We start from the raw sequence: 22,089 nt of genomic DNA, 5'->3' as shown, positions 1-22,089 counted from the left end.
CTCTGCTCACGATCATTAAGGACCTTCATGATGGTGAGCGGGGCCCGGGTTAAAATACGTGGCCGGGAGTCGGAGCCTTTCCCTGTACACCTTGGGGTGCGACAGGGATGTTCCTCGGCTCCCACGTTATTTAACATCTATTTTGACCGCGTAGTTCGTGAAGCCTTCAATAGCTGTACCGGAAGAATTTCCCTTTGGTACAGATATAATGGGAGGCTGATCGACGCCCGGGTGCGATCAAGGGATGGCTCCCTATTGGTCAACCACGTTATGTATGCCGATGATTTGGTAATTGCTGCTCACTCAGAGGAGGAGTTGGAGACGCTGCTGCTGAAACTGGAGCGTGCCACTAAGAGGTGGGGCCTTACCATCAGCCCCACCAAAACTAAGCACCTGCCTGGGTATTTTGTACCATCGGACACTCCACCCCCACAACTCCCAATTGGTGATGGGGCAGTTGTGGAGAGAGTGGAGAGTTTCCCATACCTGGGCAGTGTGCTTATGACCGGCTCCAGTCTATCAGCAGAGTCTCACTCCGAATCAGTCGAGCGGCAATATCTTTTCATCGGTTGCGTAACGCTGTGTGGAAGCTACCTGGTCTGTCGCTCCGCACGAAGCTTCAGGTCTTCTCGGCCACGGTCATTCCCTCCCTTCTCTACGCTTGCGAGAACGTGGACCCCCCCTGGTGGAGCAATCTTCGCCGGTTGGAAACATTTAGGCTGGCCTGCCTACGATCCATCCTGGGTTTAACCAGGCTGGATTGTGTGAGGAGCTCACAAATCCTTGAAAGATCTGGGCAAAGTCCCATCAGTGAGCTCCTCCGGCAGGCAAGGGCTGCGTTGGCTGGGTCATGTAGCCCGCATGCCAGCCACCGCATGCCTAAACAGCTTTTGTTCGGCCGGATCGAGGGGGCTAGACGGGCGCGGCACGGGCTGGAGAAGAGATGGAGTGATGTGGTACAGGAGGACGTGGAGCTGAGTGGACTGCCGATGACTGGTACCAGCGGTGTCAAGATCGGCCTCAGTGGAGGAGGCTCGTGAAGGACGCTACTGGCAGTTGGAGGCAGGCCCTCCAACAACAACGGAGGGCGGAGGAGCGACGCTCAAACAACGAGCGGAGCGCCGGTGGCTAAAGCACAGCAAGTTGGCACACAGTAGGGGGCACAGGTGGTGCATCAGCCAGTCATCTCGGTCTCTCGGTCAGTCGACCCGTGGCACCGGTGGGTCTGCCCCGTGACCTCCTGCCAGCGGGCTTTTGACACTTCACGTGGCCTCAAGTGGCACTGGCCTGGCACAAGCATCGTGGTGACGTCACCGCCACTTAGTGGCGAATGGCGGTTGTTGTTGTTGTGTGTGTGTGTGTATGGGCACTGTGTGTGTGTGTATGGGGCACTGTGTGTGTGTGTATGGGCACTGTGTGTGTGTATATGGGCACTGTGTGTGTGTGTATGGGCACTGTGTGTGTGTGTATGGGCACTGTGTGTGTGTAGGGCCACTGTGTGTGTGTATATGGGTACTGTGTGTGTGTATATGGGCACTGTGTGTGTGTCAGGGCACTGGTGTGTGTGCATGGGCACTGTGTGTGTGTACATGGGAACTGTGTGTGTGTGTATGGGCACTGTTGTGGTGCATGGGCACTGTGTGTGTGTGCATGGGCACTGTGTGTGTGTGATGGGCACTGTGGTGTGTGCATGGGCACTGTGTGTGTGTACATGGGCACTGTGTGGGTGTACATGGGCACTGTTGTATATAGGGCACTGTGTGTGTGTATATGGGCACTGTGTGTGTATATGGGCACTGTGTGTGTATATGGGCACTGTGTGTGTGTGTGTGTATGGGCACTGTGTGTGTACATGGGCACTGTGTGTGTATGGGCACTGTGTGTGTGTATGGGCACTGTGTGTGTGTATGGGCACTGTGTGTGTGTATAAGTACTGTGTGTATATGGGCACTGTGGTGTATATGGGCACTGTGTGTGTATATGGGTACTGTGTGTGGTATGGGTACTGTGTGTGTGTATGGGTACTGTGGTGTGTGTATGGGTAATGTGTGTGTATGGGTAGTGTGTGTGTGGTATATGGGCACTGTGTGTGTGTGTATGGGCACTGTGTGTATAGGGCACGTGTGTATGGGCACTGTGGTGTGTGTATGGGTACTGTGTGTGTGTATATGGGCACTGTGTGTGTATGGGTACTGTGTGTGTATATGGGCACTGCGTTGTGTGTGTATGGGCACTGTGTGTGTATATGGGCACTATGTGGGTGTGTAGGGCACTGTGTGTGTGTATGGGTACTGTGTGTGTATATGGGCACTGTGTGTGTTGGGCACTGTGTGTGTATGGGCACTGTGTGTGTATATGGGCACTGCGTGTGTATATGGGCAACTGCGTGGTGTGTGTATGGGCACTGTGTGTGTATGGGTAATGTGTGTGTATATGGGTAGTGTGTGTGTGTATATGGGCACTGTGTGTGTGTGTATGGGCAGTGTGTGTGTGTATGGGCACTGTGTGTATATGGGCCACTGTGTGTGTATGGGCACTGTGTGTGTGTATGGGTACTGTGTGTGTATATGGGTACTGTGTGTGTATGGGCACTGTGTGTGTGTATGGGTACTGTGTGTATATGGGCACTGTGTGTATAGGGCACTGTGTGTGTATGGGCACTGTGTGTGTGTATGGGCACTGTGTGTGTATGGGTACTGTGTGTGTATATGGGCACTGGTGGTGTATATGGGCACTGCGTGTGTGTATATGGGCACTGTGTGTGTATGGGTACTGTGTGTATATGGGCACTGCGTGTGTGTGTATGGGCACTGTTGTGTCTATGGGCACTATGGTGTGTGTATGGGCACTGTGTGTGGTGTGTATCTGTGGCACTGGTGTGCTGTATATGGGCCACTGCGTGTGTGTGTGTATATGGGCACTGGTGGTGTGTATATGGTTACTGGTGTGTGAATTATGGGCACTGTTGTGTGTGTGTATGGGCACTGTGTGTGTGTGTACGGGCACTGTGTGTGTGTCTGGGCCCTGTGTTGTGTGTATATGGGCTCTGTGTGTATATATGGGGTACTGTGTGTGTATGGGCACTGTGTGTGTATATGGGCACTGTGTGTGTATATGGGCACTGTGGTATATGGGTACTGTGTGTGTGTATATGGGTACTGGTGTGTGTATATGGGTACTGTGTGTGTGTATATGGGTACTGTGTATATATGGGTAAGTGGTGTGTGTATGGGGGCGCTGTGGTGTGTGTATATGGGCACTGTGTGTGTGTATATGGGCACTGTGTGTGTATATATGGGCACTGTGTATATATGGGCACTGTGTGTGTGTATGGGCACTGTGGTGTGTATGGGCACTGGTGTGTGTATGGGCACTGTGGTGTGTATGGGCACTGTGTGTGTGTATGGGCATGTGTTGTGTGTATGGGCACTGTGTGTGTGTATATGGGCACTGTGTGTATATGGGCACTGTGTGTGTATATGGCACTGTGTGTGTATATGGGCACTGTGTGTGTGTATATGGGCACTGTGTGTGGTATATGGGCACCTGTATGTGTGTATATGGGTACTGTGTGTGTGTATTATGGGCACTGTGTGTGTGTATATGGGCACTGTGTGTGCGTATGGGTACTGTGTGTGTGTGTGTATGGGCACTGTGTGTGTATATGGGCACTGTGTGTGTATATATGGGCACTGCGGTGTGTATATGGGTACTGTGTGTGTATGGCACTGTGTGTGTGTATATGGGCACTGTGTGTGTATATGGGCACTGTGTGTGTGTATATGGGCACTGTGTGTGTATATGGGCACTGTGTGTGTGTGTGTATGGGCACTGTGTGTGTGTATATGGGCACTGTGGTGTGTATATGGGTACTGTGTGTGTGTGTATGGGCAATGTGTGTGTGTGTATGGGCACTGTGTGTGTGTGTATGGTACTGTGTGTGTGTAATATGGGCACTGTGGTGTATGGGCACTGGTGTGTGTGATATGGGCACTGTGTGTGTGTATATGGGTACTGTGTGTGTGTTGTATGGGCACTGTGTGTGTGTATGGGCACTGGTGTGGTGGTATGGGCACTGTGTGTGTGTGTATGGGCACTGTGTGTGTGTATATGGGTACTGTGTGTGTATATGGGCACTGTGTGTGTGTGCATGGCATGTGTGTGTGTGCATGGGCACTGTGTGTGTGTGCACATGGGCACGTGTGTGTGTGCACATGGGCACTGTGTGTGTGTGTATGGGCACTGTGTGTGTGTGCATGGGCACTGTGTGTGTGTGCATGGGCACTGTGTGTGTGTGCATGGCACTGTGTGTGTGTATGGGCACTGTGTGTGTGTACATGGGCACTGTGTGTGTGTACATGGGCACTGTGTGTATATGGGCACTGTGTGTGTGTATATGGGCACTGTGGTGTGTATATGGCACTGTGGTGTGTGTGTATGGGCACTGTGTGTGTACATGGGCACTGTGTGTGTATGGGCACTGTGTGTGTGTATGGGCACTGTGTGTGTGGTATGGGTACTGTGTGTGTGTATGGGTACTGTGTGTGTGTATGGGTAAGTGTGTGTATATGGGTAGTGTGTGTGTGTGGTATATGGGCACTGTGGTGTGTGTATGGGCACTGTGTGTATATGGGCACTGTGTGTATGGGCACTGTGTGTGTGTATGGGTACTGTGTGTGTGTATATGGGCACTGTGTGTATGGGTACTGTGTGTGTATATGGGCACTGCGTGTGTGTGTATGGGCACTGTGTGTGTATATGGGCACTAGTGTGTGTGTATGGGCACTGTTGTGTGTGTATGGGTACTGTGTGTGTATATGGGCACTGTGTGTGTATGGGCACTGTGTGTGTATATGGGCAACTGCGTGTGTATATGGGCACTGCGTGTGTGTGATGGGCACTGTGTGTATGGGTAATGTGTGTGTATATGGGTAGTGTGTGTGTATATGGGCACTGTGTGTGTGTGTGTATGGGCAGTGTGTGTGTGTATGGGCACTGTGTGTATATGGGCACTGTGTGTGTATGGGCAATGTGTGTGTGTAGGGTACTGTGTGTGTATATGGGTACTGTGTGTGTATGGGCCACTGTGGTGTGTATGGGTACTGTGTGTGTATATGGGCACTGTGTGTATATGGGCACTGTGTGTGTATGGGCACTGTGTGTGTGTATATGGGCACTGCGTGTGTGTGATGGGCACTGTGTGTGTATGGGTACTGTGGTGTATATGGGCACTGTGTGTGTATATGGGCACTGCGTGTGTGTATATGGGCACTGTGTGTGTATGGGTACTGTGTGTATATGGGCATGCGTGTGGTGTATGGGCACTGTGTGTGTATATGGGCCACTATGTGTGTGTGTTCCGTATGGGCACTGTGGTGTGTGGTGTATATGGGGCACTGGTGATTGTGTGTATATGGCAACTTGCGTGTGTGTGTGTATATGGGCACTGTGTCGTGTGTATATGGGTACTGTGTGGGAATATGGGCCACTGTGTGTGGTGTATATGGGCACTGTGTGTGTGTGTATGGGCACTGGTGTGGTGTATGGGCACTGTGTGTGTGATATGGGTACTGTGTGTATATATGGGTACTGTGTGTGTATGGGCACTGTGTGTGTAGTGGGCCACTGTGTGTGTATATGGGCACTGTGTGTATATGGGTACTGTGTGTGTATATGGGTTACTGTGTGTGTGTATATGGGTACTGTGTGTGTGTATATGGGTACTGTGTGTATATATGGGTAATGTGTGTGTGTATGGGCGCTGTGTGTGTGTGTATATGGGCACTGTGTGTGTGTATAGGGCACTGTGTGTGTATATATGGGCACTGTGTGGGTATATATGGGCACTGTGTGTGTGTATGGGCACTGTGTGTGTGTATGGGCACTGTGTGTGTGTATGGGCACTGTGTGTGTGATATGGGCACTGTGTGTGTATATGGGCACTGTGGTGTGTGTATATGGGCACTGTGTGTGTATATGGGCACTGTGTGTGTGTATATGGGCAATGTTGTGTGTGTATATGGGCACTGTATGTGTGTATATGGGTACTGTGTGTGTGTATATGGGCACTGTGTGTGTGTATATGGGCACTGTGTGTGCGTATGGGTACTGGTGTGTGTGTGTATGGGCACTGTGTGTGTATATGGGCACTGTGTGTGTATATATGGGCACTGCGTGTGTGTATATGGGTACTGTGTGTGTATGGGCACTGTGTGTGTATATGGGCACTGTGTGTGTATATGGGCACTGTGTGTGTGTATATGGGCACTGTGTGTGTATATGGGCACTGTGTGTGTGTGTGTATGGGCACTGTGTGTGTGTATATGGGCACTGTGTGTGTGTATATGGGTACTGTGTGTGTGTGTATGGCACTGTGTGTGTGTGTATGGGCACTGTGTGTGGTGTATGGGTACTGTGTGTGTGTATATGGGCACTGTGTGTGTATGGGCACTGTGTGTGTGTATATGGGCACTGTGTGTGTGTATATGGGTACTGTGTGTGTGTGTATGGGCACTGTGTGTGTGTGTATGGGCACTGTGTGTGTGTGTATGGGCACTGTGTGTGTGTGTATGGGCACTGTGTGTGTGTATGGGCACTGTGTGTGTGTATATGGGTAACTGTGTGTGTATATGGGCACTGTGTGTGTGTGCATGGCACTGTGTGTGTGTGCATGGGCAATGTGTGTGTGTGCACATGGGCACTGTGTGTGTGTGTATGGGCACTGGTGTGTGTGCATGGGCACTGTGTGTGTGCATGGGCACTGTGTGTGTGTGCATGGGCACTGTGTGTGTGTGTATGGGCACTGTGTGTGTGTACATGGGCCACTGTGTGTCGTTGTACATGGGCACTGTGTGTATATATGGGCACTGTTGTGTGTGTATATGGGCACTGTGTGTGTATATGGGCACTGTGTGTGTGTATATGGGCACTGTGTGTGTGTGTGTATGGGCACTGTGTGTGTACATGGGCACTGTGTGTGTATGGGCACTGTGTGTGTGTAGGGCACTGTGTGTGTGTATGGGCACTGTGTGTGTGTATAAGTACTGTGTGTGTGTATAACGTACTGTGTGTATATGGGCACTGTGTGTGTATATGGGCACTGTGTGTGTATATGGGTTACTGTGTGTGTGTATGGGTACTGTGTGTGTGTATGGGTACTGTGTGTGTGTATGGGTAATGTGTGTGTATATGGGTTAGTGTGTGTGTGTGTATATGGGCACTGTGTGTGTGTGTATGGGCACTGGTGTATATGGGCACTGTGTGTATGGGCACTGTGTGTGTGTATGGGTACTGTGTGTGTGTATATGGGCACGTGTGTGTATGGGTACTGTGTGTGTATATGGGCACTGCGTGTGTGTGTATGGGCACTGTGTGTGTATATGGGCACTATGTGTGTGTGTATGGGCACTGTGTGTGTGTATGGGTACTGTGTGTGTATATGGGCACTGTGTGTATATGGGCAACTGTGTGTGTATGGGCACTGTGTGTGTATATGGGCACTGCGTGTGTATATGGGCACTGCGTGTGTGTGTATGGGCACTGTGTGTGTATGGGTACTGTGTGTGTATATGGGTAGTGTGTGTGTATATGGGCACTGTGTGTGTGTGTGTATGGGCAGTGTGTGTGTGTGTATGGGCACTGTGTGTATATGGGCACTGTGTGTGTATGGGCACTGTGTGTGTGTATGGGTACTGTGTGTGTATATGGGTACTGTGTGTGTAACGGGCACTGTGTGTGTGTATGGGTACTGTGTGTGTATATGGGCACTGTGTGTATATGGGCACTGTGTGTGTATGGGCACTGGTGTGTGTATATGGGCACTGCGTGTGTGTGTATGGGCACTGTGTGTGTATGGGTACTGTGTGTGTATATGGGCACTGTGTGTGTATATGGGCACTGCGTGTTGTGTATATGGGCACTGTGTGTGTATGGGTACTGTGTGTGTATATGGGCACTGCGTGTGTGTGTATGGGCACTGTGTGTGTATATGGGCACTATGTGTGTGTGTATGGGCCACTGTGTGTGTGTGTGTATATGGGCACTGTGTGTGTGTATATGGGCACTGCGTGTGTGTGTGTATATGGGCCACTGTGTGTGTGTATATGGGTACTGTGTGTGAATATGGGCACTGTGTGTGTGTTAGGCACTGTGTGGTGTGTATGGGCACTGTGTGTGTGTATGGGCACTGTGTGTGTGTATGGGCACTGTGTGGTGTATATGGGTACTGTGTGTATATAGGGTACTGTGTGTGTATGGGCACTGTGTGTGTATATGGGCACTGTGTGTGTATATGGGCACTGTGTGTATATGGGTACTGTGTGTGTGTATATGGGTACTGTGTGTGTGTATATGGTACTGTGTGTGTGTATCTGGGTACTGTGTGTATATATGGGTAATGTGTGTGTGTATGGGCGCTGTGTGTGTGTGTATGGGCACTGTGTGTGTGTGTATGGGCACTGTTGTGTGTGTGTATATGGGTACTGTGTGTGTGTATATGGGCACTGTGTGTGTATGGGCACTGTGTGTGTGGTATGGGCACTGTGTGTGTGTATATGGGCACTGTGTGTGTTGTGTATGGGCACTGTGTGTGTGTGTATGGGCACTGTGTGTGTGTATATGGGCACTGTGTGTTGTATATGGGCACTGTGTGTGTATATTATGGGCACTGTGTGTGTGTATATGGGCACTGTGTGTGTATGGGCACTGTGTGTGTAGGGGCACTGTGTGTGTCTGGTACTGTGTGGTATGGGTACTGTGTGTGTGTATGAGTACTGTGTGTGTGTGGTATATAATGGGTAGTGTGTGTGTGTACATGGGTTACTGTGTGTGTGTATATGGGTACTGTGTGTGTGTATATGGGTACTGTGTGTGTGTATGGGTACTGTGTGTGTGTATATGGGTACTGTGTTGTGTGTATGGGTACTGTGTGTGTATATGGGTACTGTGTTGTGTATGAGTACTGTGGTGTGTATATGGGCACTGCGTGTGTGTTGTGTATATGGGTAGTGTGTGTGTGTACATGGGTTACTGTGTGTGTATATGGGTACTGTGTGTGTATATGGGCACTGTGTGTGTGTGTATGGGCCACTGTGTGTGTGTACATGGGTACTGTGTGTGTGTACATGGGTACTGTGGGTGTGTATATGGGTTACTGTGTGTATATGGGTACTGTGTGTCTATGGGCACTGTGTGTGTATATGGGCACTGTGTGTATATGGGCACTGTGTGTGTGTGTATGGGCACTGTGTGTGTGTGTATGGGCACTGTGTGTGTGTGTATGGGTTCTGTGTGTGTGTGTATGGGCACTGTGTGTGTGTGTATGGGCACTGTGTGTGTATGGGCACTGTGTGTGTGTATGGGCACTGTGTGTATATGGGCACTGTGTGTGTGTATGGGCACTGTGTGTGTGTATGGGCACTGTGTGTGTGTATGGGCACTGTGTGTGTGTATGGGCACTGTGTGTGTGTATGGGCACTGTGTGTGTGTATATGGGCACTGTGTGTGTATATGGGCACTGTGTGTGTGTATATGGGCACTGTGTGTGTATATGGGCACTGTGTGTGTGTATATGGCACTGTGTGTGTGTATATGGGCAACTGTATGTGTGTATATGGGTACTGTGTGTGTGTATATGGGCCCTGTGTGTGTGTATATGGGCACTGTGTGTGCGTATGGGTACTGTGTGTGTGTGTGTATGGGCACTGTGTGTGTATATGGGCACTGTGTGGTATATATGGGCACTGCGTGTGTGTATATGGGTACTGTGTGTGTATGGGCACTGGTGTGTGTGTATATGGGGCACTGTGTGTGTATATGGGCACTGTGTGTGTGTATATGGGCACTGTGTGTGTATATGGGCACTGTGTGTGTGTGTGTATGGGCACTGTGTGTGTGTATATGGGCACTGTGTGTGTGGTATATGGGTACTGTGTGTGTGTGTATGGGCACTGTGTGTGTGTGTATGGGCACTGTGTGTGTGTGTATGGGTACTTGTGTGTGTGTATATGGGCACTGTGTGTGTATGGGCACTGTGTGTGTGTATATGGGCACTGTGTGTGTGTATATGGGTACTGTGTGTGTGTGTATGGGCACTGTGTGTGTGTGTATGGGCACTGTGTGTGTGTGTATGGGCACTGTTGTGTGTGTGTATGGGCACTGTGTGTGTGTATATGGGTACTGTGTGTGTGTATATGGGCACTGTGTGTGTGCATGGGCACTGTGTGTGTGTGCATGGGCACTGTGTGTGTGTGCACATGGGGCACGTGTGTGTGTATGGGCACTGTGGTGTGTGCATGGGCACTGTGTGTGTGTGCATGGGCACTGTGTGTGTGGCATGGGCACTGTGTGTGTGTGTAGGGCACTGTGTGTGTGTACATGGGCACTGTGTGTGTGTACATGGGCACTGTGTGTATATATGGGCACTGTGTGTGTGTATATGGGCACTGTGTGTGTATATGGGCACTGTGTGTGTGTATATGGGCACTGTGTGTGTGTGTGTATGGCACTGTGTGTGTACATGGGCACTGTGTGTGTATGGGCACTGTGTGTGTGTATGGGCACGTGTGTGTGTGTTATGGGCACTGTGTGTGTGGTATAATTACTGTGTGTGTGTATAAGTACTGTGTGTATATGGGCACTGTGTGTGTATATGGGCACTGTGTGTGTATATGGGTACTGTGTGTGTGTATGGGTACTGTGTGTGTGTATGGGTACTGTGTGTGTGTGTATGGGTAATGTGTGTGTATATGGTAGTGTGTGTGTTTGTATATGGGCACTGTGTGTGTGTGTATGGGCACTGTGTGTATATGGGCACTGTGTGTATGGGCACTGTGTGTGTGTATGGGTACTGTGTGTGTGTATATGGGCACTGTGTGTGTATGGGTACTGTGTGTGTATATGGGCACTGCGTGTGTGCGTATGGGCACTGTGTGTGTATATGGGCACTATGTGTGTGTGTATGGGCACTGTGTGTGTGTATGGGTACTGTGTGTGTATATGGGCACTGTGTGTGTATGGGCACTGTGTGTGTATATGGGCACTGCGTGTGTATATGGGCACTGCGTGTGTGTGTATGGGCACTGTGTGTGTATGGGTAATGTGTGTGTATATGGGTAGTGTGTGTGTATATGGGCACTGTGTGTGTGTGTGTATGGGCAGTGTGTGTGTGTGTATGGGCACTGTGTGTATATGGGCACTGTGTGTGTATGGGCACTGTGTGTGTGTATGGGTACTGTGTGTGTATATGGGTACTGTGTGTGTATGGGCACTGTGTGTGTGTATGGGTACTGTGTGTGTATATGGGCACTGTGTGTATATGGGCACTGTGTGTGTATGGGCACTGTGTGTGTATATGGGCACTGCGTGTGTGTGTATGGGCACTGTGTGTGTATGGGTACTGTGTGTGTATATGGGCACTGTGTGTGTATATGGGCACTGCGTGTGTGTAATATGGGCACTGTGTGTGTATGGGTACTGTGTGTGTATATGGGCACTGCGTGTGTGTGTATGGGCACTGTGTGTGTATATGGGCACTATGTGTGTGTGTATGGGCACTGTGTGTGGTGTGTATATGGGCACTGTGTGTGTGTATATGGGCACTGCGTGTGTGTGTGTATATGGGCACTGTGTGTGTGTATATGGGTACTGTGTGTGAATATGGGCAGTGTGTGTGTGTGTATGGGCACTGTGTGTGTGTGTATGGGCACTGTGTGTGTGTATGGGCACTGTGTGTGTGTATATGGGTACTGTGTGTATATGGGTACTGTGTGTGTATGGGCACTGTGTGTGTATGTGGGCACTGTGTGTATAATGGGCACTGTGTGTATATGGGTACTGTGTGTGGTATATGGGTACTGTGTGTGTGTATATGGGTACTGTGTGTGTGTATAGGGTACTGTGTGTATATTGGGTAATGTGTGTGTGTATGGGCGCTGTGTGTGTGTATATGGGCACTGTGTGTGTGTATATGGGCACTGTGTGTGTATATATGGGCACTGTGGTGTATATATGGGCACTGTGTGTGTGTATGGGCACTGTGTGTGTGTATGGGCACTGTGTGTGTGTATGGGCACTGTGTGTGTGTATGGGCACTGTGTGTGTGTATGGGCACTGTGTGTGTATATGGGCACTGTGTGTGGTATATGGGCACTGTGTGTGTATATGGGCACTGTGTGTGTGTATAGGGCACTGTGTGTGTATATGGGCACTGTGTGTGTGTATATGGGCACTGTGGTGTGTATATGGGCACTGTAGTGTGTATAGGGTACTGTGTGTGTATATGGGCACTGTGGTGTGTATATGGGCACTGTGTGTGCGTATGGGTACTGTGTGTGTGTGATATGGGCACTGCGTGTGTGTATTGGGTACTGTGTGTGTATGGGCACTGTGTGTGTGTATATGGGCACTGTGTGTGTATATGGGCACTGTGTGTTGTGTATATGGGCACTGTGTGTGTATATGGGCACTGTGTGTGTGTGTATGGGCACTGTGTGTGTGTATATGGGCACTGTGTGTGTGTATATGGGTACTGTGTGTGTGTGTATGGGCACTGTGTGTGTGTATGGGCACTGTGTGTGTGTGTATGGGTACTGTGTGTGTGTATATGGGCACTGTGTGTGTATGGGCACTGTGTGTGTATATGGGCACTGTGTGTGTGTATATGGGTACGTGTGTGTGTGTATGGGCACTGTGTGTGTGTGTATGGGCACTGTGGTGTGTGTATGGCACTGTGTGTGTGTATGGGCATGTGTGTGTGTATGGGCACTGTGTGTGTGTATATGGGTACTGGTGTGTGTTATGGGCACGTGTGTGTGTGCATGGGCACTGTGTGTGTGCATGGGCACTGTGTGTGTGTGCACATGGGCACTGTGTGTGTGTATGGGCACTGTGTGTGTGTGCATGGGCACTGTGTGTGTGCATGGGCACTGTGTGTGTGTGCATGGGCACTGTGTGTTGTGTATGGGCACTGTGTGTGTGTACATGGGCACTGTGTGTGTGTACATGGGCACTGTGTATATATGGGCACGTGTGTGTGTATATGGGCACTTGTGTGTGTATATGGGCACTGTGTGTGTGTATATGGGCACTGTGTGGTGTGTGTATGGGCACTGTGGTGTACATGGGCACTGTGTGTGTATGGGGCACTGTGTGTGTGTATGGGCACTGTGTGTGTGTATGGGCACTGTGTGTGTGTATAAGTACTGTGTGTGTGTATAAGTACGTGTGTATATGGGCACTGTGTGTGTATATGGGCACTGTGTGTGTATATGGGTACTGTGTGTGTGTATGGGTACTGTGTGTGTGTATGGGTACTGTGTGTGTGTATGGGTAATGTGTGTGTATATGGGTAGTGTGTGTGTGTGTATATGGGCACTGTGTGTGTGTGTATGGGCACTGTGTGTATATGGGCACTGTGTGTATGGGCATGTGTGTGGTATGGGTACGTGTGTGTGTATATGGGCACTGTGGTGTATGGGTACTGTGGTGTATATGGCACTGCGTGTGTGTGTATGGGCACTGTGTGTGTATATGGCACTATGTGTGTGTGTATGGGCACTGTGTGTGTGTATGGGTAGTGTGTGTATTGGGCACTGTGTGTATATGGGCACTGTGTGTGTATGGGCACTGTGTGTGTATATGGGCACTGCGTGTGTATATGGGCACTGCGTGTGTGTGTATGGGCACTGTGTGTGTAGGGTAATGTGTGTGTATATGGGTAGTGTGTGTGTATATGGGCACTGTGTGTGTGTGTGTATGGGCAGTGTGTGTGTGTGTATGGGCACTGTGTGTATATGGGCACTGTGTGTGTATGGGCACTGTGTGTGTGTATGGGTACTGTGTGGTATATGGGTACTGTGTGTTACGGGCACTGTGTGTGTGTAGGGTACTGGTGTGTATATGGGCACTGTGTGTATGGGCACTGTGTGTATGGGCACTGTGTGTGTATATGGGCACTGTGTGTGTGTGTATGGGCACTGTGTGTGTATGGGTACTGTGTGTGTATATGGGCACTGTGTGTGTATATGGGCACTGCGTGTGTGTATATGGGCACTGTGTGTATGGGTACTGTGTGTGTATATGGGCACTGCGTGTGTGTGTATGGGCACTGTTGTGTATATGGGCACTATGTGTGTGTATGGGCACTGTGTGTGTGTGTGTATATGGGCACTGTGTGTGGATATGGGCACTGCGTGTGTGTGTGTATATGGGCACTGTGTGTGTGTATATGGGTACTGTGTGTGAATATGGGCACTGTGTGTGTGTATGGGCACTGGTGTGTGTGTATGGGCACTGTGTGTGTGTATGGGCACTGTGTGTGTGTATATGGGTACTGTGTGTATATATGGGTACTGTGTGTGTATGGGCACTGTGTGTGTATATGGGCACTGTGTGTGTATATGGGCACTGTGTGTATATGGGTACTGTGTGTGTGTATATGGGTACTGTGTTTGTGTATAGGGTACTGTGTGTGTGTATATGGGTACTGTGTGTATATATGGGTAATGTGTGTGTGTATGGGCGCTGTGTGGTGTGTATGGGCACTGTGGTGTGTGTGATGGGCACTGTGTGTGTGTGTATATGGGTACTGTGTGTGTGTATATGGGCACTGTGTGTGTATGGGCACTGTGTGTGTGTATGGGCACTGTGTGTGTGTATATGGGCACTGTGTGTGTGTGTATGGGCACTGTGTGTGTGTGTATGGGCACTGTGTGTGTGTATATGGGCACTGTGTGTATATGGGCACTGTGTGTGATATATGGGCACTGTGTTGTAGGGTAATGTGTGTGTAATGGGTAGTGTGTGTGTATGGCACGGTGTGTGTATGGGCACTGTGTGTGTATATGGGCACTGCGTGGTGTATATGGGCACTGCGGTGTGTGTATGGGCACTGTGTGTGGTATGGGTAATTGTTGTGTTGTGTAGGTAGTGTGTAGTGTATATGGGCACTGTGTGTGTGTGTGATGGGCAGTGGTGTGTGTGTATGGGCACTGTGTGTATATGGGCACTGTGTGTGTATGGGCACTGTGTGTGTGTATGGGTACTGTGTGTGTATATGGGTACTGTGTGTATGGGCACTGTGTGTGTGTATGGGTACTGTGTGTGTATATGGGCACTGTGTGTATATGGGCACTGTGTGTGTATGGGCACTGTGTGTGATATGGCACTGCGTGTGTGTGTATGGGCACTGTGTGTATGGGTACTGTGTGTGTATATGGGCACTGTGTGGTATATGGGCACGTGTGCGTGTGTATATGGGCACTGTGTGTGTATGGGTACTGTTGTGTATATGGGCACTGCGGTGTGTGTATGGGCACTGTGTGTGTATATGGGCACTATGTGTGTGTGTATGGGCACTGTGTGTGTGTGTGTATAGGGCACTGTGTGTGTGTATATGGGCACTGCGTGTGTGTGTGTATATGGGCACTGTGTGTGTGTATGGGTACTGTGTGTGAAATGGGCACTGTGTGTGTGTATGGGCACTGTGTGTGTGTGTATGGCACTGTGTGTGTGTATGGGCACTGTGTGTGTGTATATGGGTACTGTGTGTATATGGGTACTGTGTGTGTATGGGCACTGTGGTGTATGTGGGCACTGTGTGTGTATATGGGCACTGTGTGTATATGGGTACTGTGTGGCTGTGTATATGGGTATGTGTGTGTGTATATGGGTATGTGTGTGTGTATATGGGTACTGTGTGTATATATGGGTAATGTGTGTGTGTATGGGCGCTGTTAGTGTGTGTGTATATGGGCACTGTGTGTGTGTATATGGGCACTGTGTGTGTATATAGTGCACTGTGTGGGTATATATGGGCACTGTGTGTGTGTATGGGCACTGTGTGTGTGTATGGGCACTGTGTGTGTATGGGCACTGTGTGTGTGTATGGGCACTGTGTGTGTGTATGGGCACTGTGTGTTGTATGGGCACTGTGTGTGTGTATGGGCACGTGTGTGTGATAGGGGCACTGTGTGTGTAATGGGCACTGTGTGTGTATATGGGCACTGTGTGGTGTATATGGGCACTGTGTGTGTATATGGGCACTGTGTGTGTGTATATGGGCACTGTGTGTGTGTATAGGGCACTGTATGTGTGTATATGGGTAGTGGTGTGTATATGGGCACTGTGTGTGTGTATATGGGCACTGTGTGTGCGTATGGTACTGTGTGTGTGTGTGTATGGGCACTGTGTGTGTATGGGCACTGTGTGTGTATATATGGGCACTGCGTGTGTGTATATGGGTACTGTGTGTGTATGGGCACTGTGTGTGTATATGGGCACTGTGGTGTATATGGGCACTGTGTGTGTATATGGGCACTGTGTGGTATATGGGCACTGTGTGTGTGTGTGTATGGGCACTGTGTGTGTGTATATGGGCACTGTGTGTGTGTATATGGGTACTGTGTGTGTGTGTATGGGCACTGTGTGTGTGTGTATGGGCACTGTGTGTGTTGTATGGGTACTGTGTGTGTGTATATGGGCACTGTGTGTGTAGGGCACTGTGTGTGTATATGGGTGTGTGTGTATATGGGTACTGTGTGTGTGTGTATGGGCACTGTGTGTGTGTATGGGCACTGTGTGTGTGTGTATGGGCACTGTGTGTGTGTATGGGCACTGTGTGTGTATGGGCACTGTGGTGTGTATATGGGTGACTGTGTGTGTATATGGGCACTGTGTGTGTGTGCATGGGCACTGTGTGTGTGCATGGGCACTGTGTGTGTGTGCACATGGGCACTGTGTGTGTGTATGGGCACTGTGTGTGTGTGCATGGGCACTGGTGTGTGCATGGGCACTGTGTGTGTGCATGGGCACTGTGTGGTGTGTATGGGCACTGTGTGTGTGTACATGGGCACTGTGTGTGTGTACATGGGCACTGTGTGTATATATGGGCACTGTGTGTGTGTATATGGGCCTGTGTGTGTATAGGGCACTGTGTGTGTGATATGGGCACTGTGTGTGTGTGTGTATGGGCACTGTGTGTGTACATGGGCACTGTGTGTGTATGGGCACTGTGTGTGTGTATGGGCACTGTGTGTGTATGGGCACTGTGTGTGTGTATAAGTACTGTGTGGTGTATAAGTACTGTGTGTATGGGCACTGTGTGTGTATAGGGCACTGTGTGTGTATATGGGTACTGTGTGTGTGTATGGGTACTGTGTGTGTGTATGGGTACTGTGTGTGTATGGGTAATGTGTGGTATGGGTAGTGTGGTGTGTGTATATGGGCACTGTGTGTGTGTGTATGGGCACTGTGTGTATATGGGCACTGTGTGTATGGGCACTGTGTGTGTGTATGGGTACTGTGTGTGTGTATATGGGCACTGTGTGTGTATGGGTACTGTGTGTGTATATGGGCACTGCGTGTGTGTGTATGGGCACTGTGTGTGTATATGGGCACTATGTGTGTGTATGGGCACTGTGTGTGTGTAGGGTACTGTGTGTGTATATGGGCACTGTGTGTATATGGGCACTGTGTGTGTATGGGCACTGTGTGTGTATATGGGCACTGCGTGTGTATATGGGCACTGCGTGTGTGTGTATGGGCACTGTGTGTGTATGGGTAATGTGTGTGTATATGGGTGTGTGTGTGTATATGGCACTGTGTGTGTGTGTATGGGCAGTGTGTGTGGGTGTATGGGCACTGTGTGTATATGGGCACTGTGTGTGTATGGGCACTGTGTGTGTGTATGGTACTGTGTGTATATGGGTACTGTGTGTGTACGGGCACTGTGTGTGTGTATGGGTACTGTGTGTGATATGGCACTGTGTGTATATGGGCACTGTGTGTGTATGGGCACTGTGTGTGTATATGGGCACTGCGTGTGTGTGTATGGGCACTGTGTGTGTATGGGTACTGTGTGTGTATATGGGCACTGTGTGTGTATATGGGCACTGCGTGTGTGTATATGGGCACTGTGTGTGTATGGGTACTGTGTGTGTATATGGGCACTGCGTGTGTGTGTATGGGCACTGTGTGTGTATATGGGCACTATGGTGTGTGTATGGGCACTGTGTGTGTGTGTGTATATGGGCACTGTGTGTGTGTATATGGGCACTGCGTGTGTGTGTGTATATGGGCACTGTGTGTGTATATGGGTACTGTGTGTGAATATGGGCACTGTGTGGTGTGTATGGGCACTGTGTGTGTGTGTATGGGCACTGTGTGTGTGTAGGGCACTGTGTGTGTGTATAGTACTGTGTGTATATGGGTACTGTGTGTGTATGGGCACTGTGTGGTATATGGGCACTGTGGTGTATATGGGCACTGTGTGTATATGGGTACTGTGTGTGTATATGGGTACTGTGTGTGTGTAATGGGTACTGTGTGTGTATATGGTACTGTGTGATATATGGTAATTGTGTGTGTATGGGCGCTGTGTGTGTGTGTATGGGCACTGTGTGTGTGTGTAGGGCACTGTGTGTGTGTGTATATGGGTACTGTGTGTGTATATGGGCACTGTGTGTGTATGGGCACTGTGTGTGTGTATGGGCACTGGGTGTGTATATGGGCACTGTGTGTGTGTGTAGGGCACTGTGTGTGTGTGTATGGGCACTGTGTGTGTGTATATGGGCACTGTGTGTGTATATGGGCACTGTGGTTATATGGGCACTGTGTGTGTGTATATGGGCACTGTGGTGTATGGGCACTGTGTGTGTATGGGTTACTGTGTGTGTATGGGTACTGTGTGTGTATGAGTACTGTGTGTGTGGTATATATGGGTAGTGTGTGTGTGTACATGGGTACTGTGTGTGTGTATATGGGTACTGTGTGTGTGTATATGGGTACTGTGTGTGTATGGGTACTGTGTGTGTGTTATGGGTACTGTGTGTGTGTATGGGTACTGTGTGTATATGGGTACTGTGTGTGTGTATGATACTGTTGTGTGTATATGGCACTGCGTGTGTGTGTGTATATGGGTATGTGTGTGTGTACATGGGTACTGTGTGTGTATATGGGTACTGTGTGTGTATATGGCACTGTGTGTGTGTATGGGCACTGTGTGTGTGTACATGGGTACTGTGTGTGTTTACATGGGTACTGTGTGTGTGTATAGGGTACTGTGTGTATATGGGTACTGTGTGTATATGGGCACTGTGTGTGTATATGGGCACTGTGTGTATAGGCACTGTGTGTGTGTATGGGCACTGTGTGTGTGTGTATGGGCACTGTGTGTGTGTGTATGGGCACTGTGTGTGTGTGTATGGGCACTGTGTGTGTGTGTATGGCACTGTGTGTGTATGGGCACTGTGTGTGTGTATGGGCACTGTGTGTTATGGGCACTGTGTGTATATGGGTACTGTGTGTATATGGGCACTGTGTGTGTATATGGGCACTGTGTGTGTATATGGGCACTGTGTGTATATGGGCACTGTGTGTGTATATGGGCACTGTGTGTAGATGGGCACTGTGTATATATGGGTACTGTGTATATATGGGCACTGTGTGTGTGGGTACACGGGCGAGATCTGAGCCGGTCCCTGACCCTCCCCCCCGTGTGACCTCGACTCAAATCGGTCCCCGGTGCGGTGTGTGAACATCGCCACGAGGGAGACAAAGGCGGCCGCGGGAGTGGCCCTGGTCACCCCACGACCTCGCGTGCCGTGCCGGCCGTCACAGGGTGGCTCGCGAACACCAATAGCCCCCAAAATAGTCTGTCAAGGGCCGTTCGACTGACATGGGCACTCACTGTGAATTAGTGATTTGATAGAAGGGTGGTGCTGCTGTTGTTGTTGCTGTGTGTGTGTGTCTATACGGGCACAGTGTAGTAATACATGGCAGTGTGTATGTGTATGATCACGTCTCATTATATCACGTGTCAACAAGGGTCACAACACGTGGGGGGGGGGGCACACGTGTCAACAAGGGTCACAACGCAGGGGGGGGCACACTTGTCAACAAGGGTACACAACGCAGGGGGGGGGCACACGTGTCAACAAGGGTCACAACACGCAGAGGGGGGGGCACAGTGTCAACAAGGGTCACAACACGCAGGGGGGGGCACAGTGTCAACAGGGTCACAACACGTGGGGGGGGGGCACACGTGTCAACAAGGGTCACAACACGTGGAGGGGGGGGCACACGTGTCAACAAGGGTCACAACAGCAGAGGGGGGGGCACACGTGTCAACAAGGGTCACAACACGCGGGGGGGGCACACGTGTCAACAAGGGTCACAACACGCGGGGGGGGCACACGTGTCAACAAGGGTCACACACGCGGGAGGGGGGCACGTGTCAAATAGGGTCACAACACGGGGGGGGGGCACACGTGTCAACAAGGGTCACAACACGCGGGGGGGGGCACACGTGTCACAAGGTCACAACACGCGGGGGGGGGCACGTGTCAACAAGGGTCACAAACACGGGGGGGGGGCACACGTGTCAACAAGGGTCACAACACGGGGGGGGCACACGTGTCAACAAGGGTCACACACGCGGGGGGGGGGGCACACGTGTCAACAAGGGTCACAACACGCGGGGGGGGGCACACGTGTCAACAAGGGTCACAACACGGGGGGGGGCACACGTGTCAACAAGGGTCACAACACGCTGGGGGGGGCACACGTGTCAACAAGGTCAAACACGGGGGGGGGCACACGTGTCAACAAGGGTCACAACACGCGGTGGGGGGGGCACACGTGTCAACAAGGGTCACAACACGGGGGGGGGGGCACGTGTCAACAAGGGTCACAACACGGGGGGGGGGCACACGTGTCAACAAGGGTCACAACACGGGGGGGGGGCACACGTGTCAACAAGGGTCACAACACGGGGGGGGGCACACGTGTCAACAAGGGTCACAACACGGGGGGGGCACGTGTCAAAAGAGGTCACAACACGGGGGTGCACACGTGTCAACAAGGGTCACAACACGCGGGGGGGGGGGCACAGCCTTGCGAGGCGCATCGGTGAAGACGCGGTGGAGACACGGGGAGGGGGGGGTTCGCGCTGCCATCCCAGCCCCCCCCGAGCAGAAGCTCCCCAAATGAGAACCCCTTCGTCGCTCTGAACCCCCGAATCTCTCCAAGCCCCGTCCACAAACCCCTTCGCGATGACACTCAACCCTGACGTTCCCCCTGCACACACAACGCGGACCCCCCCCGTACCCCGACCCCACGAGACCCCCACGAGACGGACCCCCCCCCCGCTACCCCTCGCCGCCCGGGGTCCCCGAGAGGGGAGATCCCCTCTTCTGCCCGCGATGGCCGCGACCCCGAGATGGCGGGAGAGAGCGACGCCTCCCCTCCTCCACCTAATCATCATCGTCGTCACTCTCCTCCACTCATTATCATCATTGTCGTCACATTCCTCCTCCTCGGCTTCACCTGAGGCCGCCTCGGCGCGGACGGAGCTGCTCAGGAGGTCCCCATGGCGGAGTCGAGGCGCAGCAGCGGGCAGGAGGGAGACGGGGAGAAGGAAGGGGTCGAGGAGGGGAAGGACGAGTAGGAAGAAGACGGCGAGTGCCGAGCAGAGCGGGTGGAGCTGAAGACGGTGGGGGGTGGGGTGGGAGCACGGGAAGGGATGAGAGCGAGGGAGTGGAAGGAGACAGTCGTGGAGGGTGTCAGGAGTGAAGAGCCCCGCGATCGGTAGAGACAGGGAGGGAGACCAGGGAAGGAGTCACAGGGAGGGACCACAGGAGGGAGACGGGGGGAGGGAGACACAGTGAGGGAGTCACAGGGAGAGACACAGTGAGGGAGACGGAGGGAGACACAGGGAGTCGAGGGAGGGAGACGGGGTCAGAGAGGAGTCACAGGGAGGGACACAGGGAGGGAGTCGGAGAGGGAGACGGATCAGGGAGGGACACGGGGAGAGAGCGTCGAGGGGCCGAGTAGCCAGGCGCTCAGCGCCAGCCGCGCCGCATCGCCGGCCCGGCCCGGGGACAATGAGGGCGAGGAGAGCGCGGGGAGAGTGAAGGGGACGAGGAGGGAGGCAAGGGAGAGGGGAAGGCGAGAGAGCGTGCTTGGTGGTGCTTGGTGGGGGGGGGGCGAGTGGAGGGGAGAGAGAGCGACGGCGGGGAGAGTGAGTGGGGGGGGGGACTGCAGCAGGGGGAGGAGAGCGGTGGAGCGTGCGGGAGAGAGCGCGGGGGTGGGGGG

At 51.5% G+C, this 22,089-nt stretch overlaps 1 protein-coding gene across 1 annotated transcript in view; it reads right to left on the bottom strand.

The window, feature by feature from the left end:
- Window positions 1-21,407, bottom strand: part of LOC133349931 (protein sprouty homolog 4-like) — a 30,522-nt gene extending 9,115 nt beyond the window's left edge. Inside the window, exon 1 of the mRNA XM_061563813.1 lies at window positions 21,322-21,407. The gene's annotated coding sequence lies outside the window, so the exon portion shown is untranslated. The remainder of the gene's footprint in view (window positions 1-21,321) is intronic.
- Window positions 21,408-22,089: the final 682 nt, after the last annotated feature.

The sequence above is a fragment of the Lethenteron reissneri genome, chromosome 32, assembly GCF_015708825.2.
Source record: "Lethenteron reissneri isolate LAM-NWPU_2019-01 chromosome 32, ASM1570882v1, whole genome shotgun sequence".
In the NCBI taxonomy this organism is placed as follows: domain Eukaryota; kingdom Metazoa; phylum Chordata; class Hyperoartia; order Petromyzontiformes; family Petromyzontidae; genus Lethenteron; species Lethenteron reissneri.
Note: the sequence above shows the minus strand (reverse complement) of the source record. Positions and strands in the feature narration are given on the sequence as shown.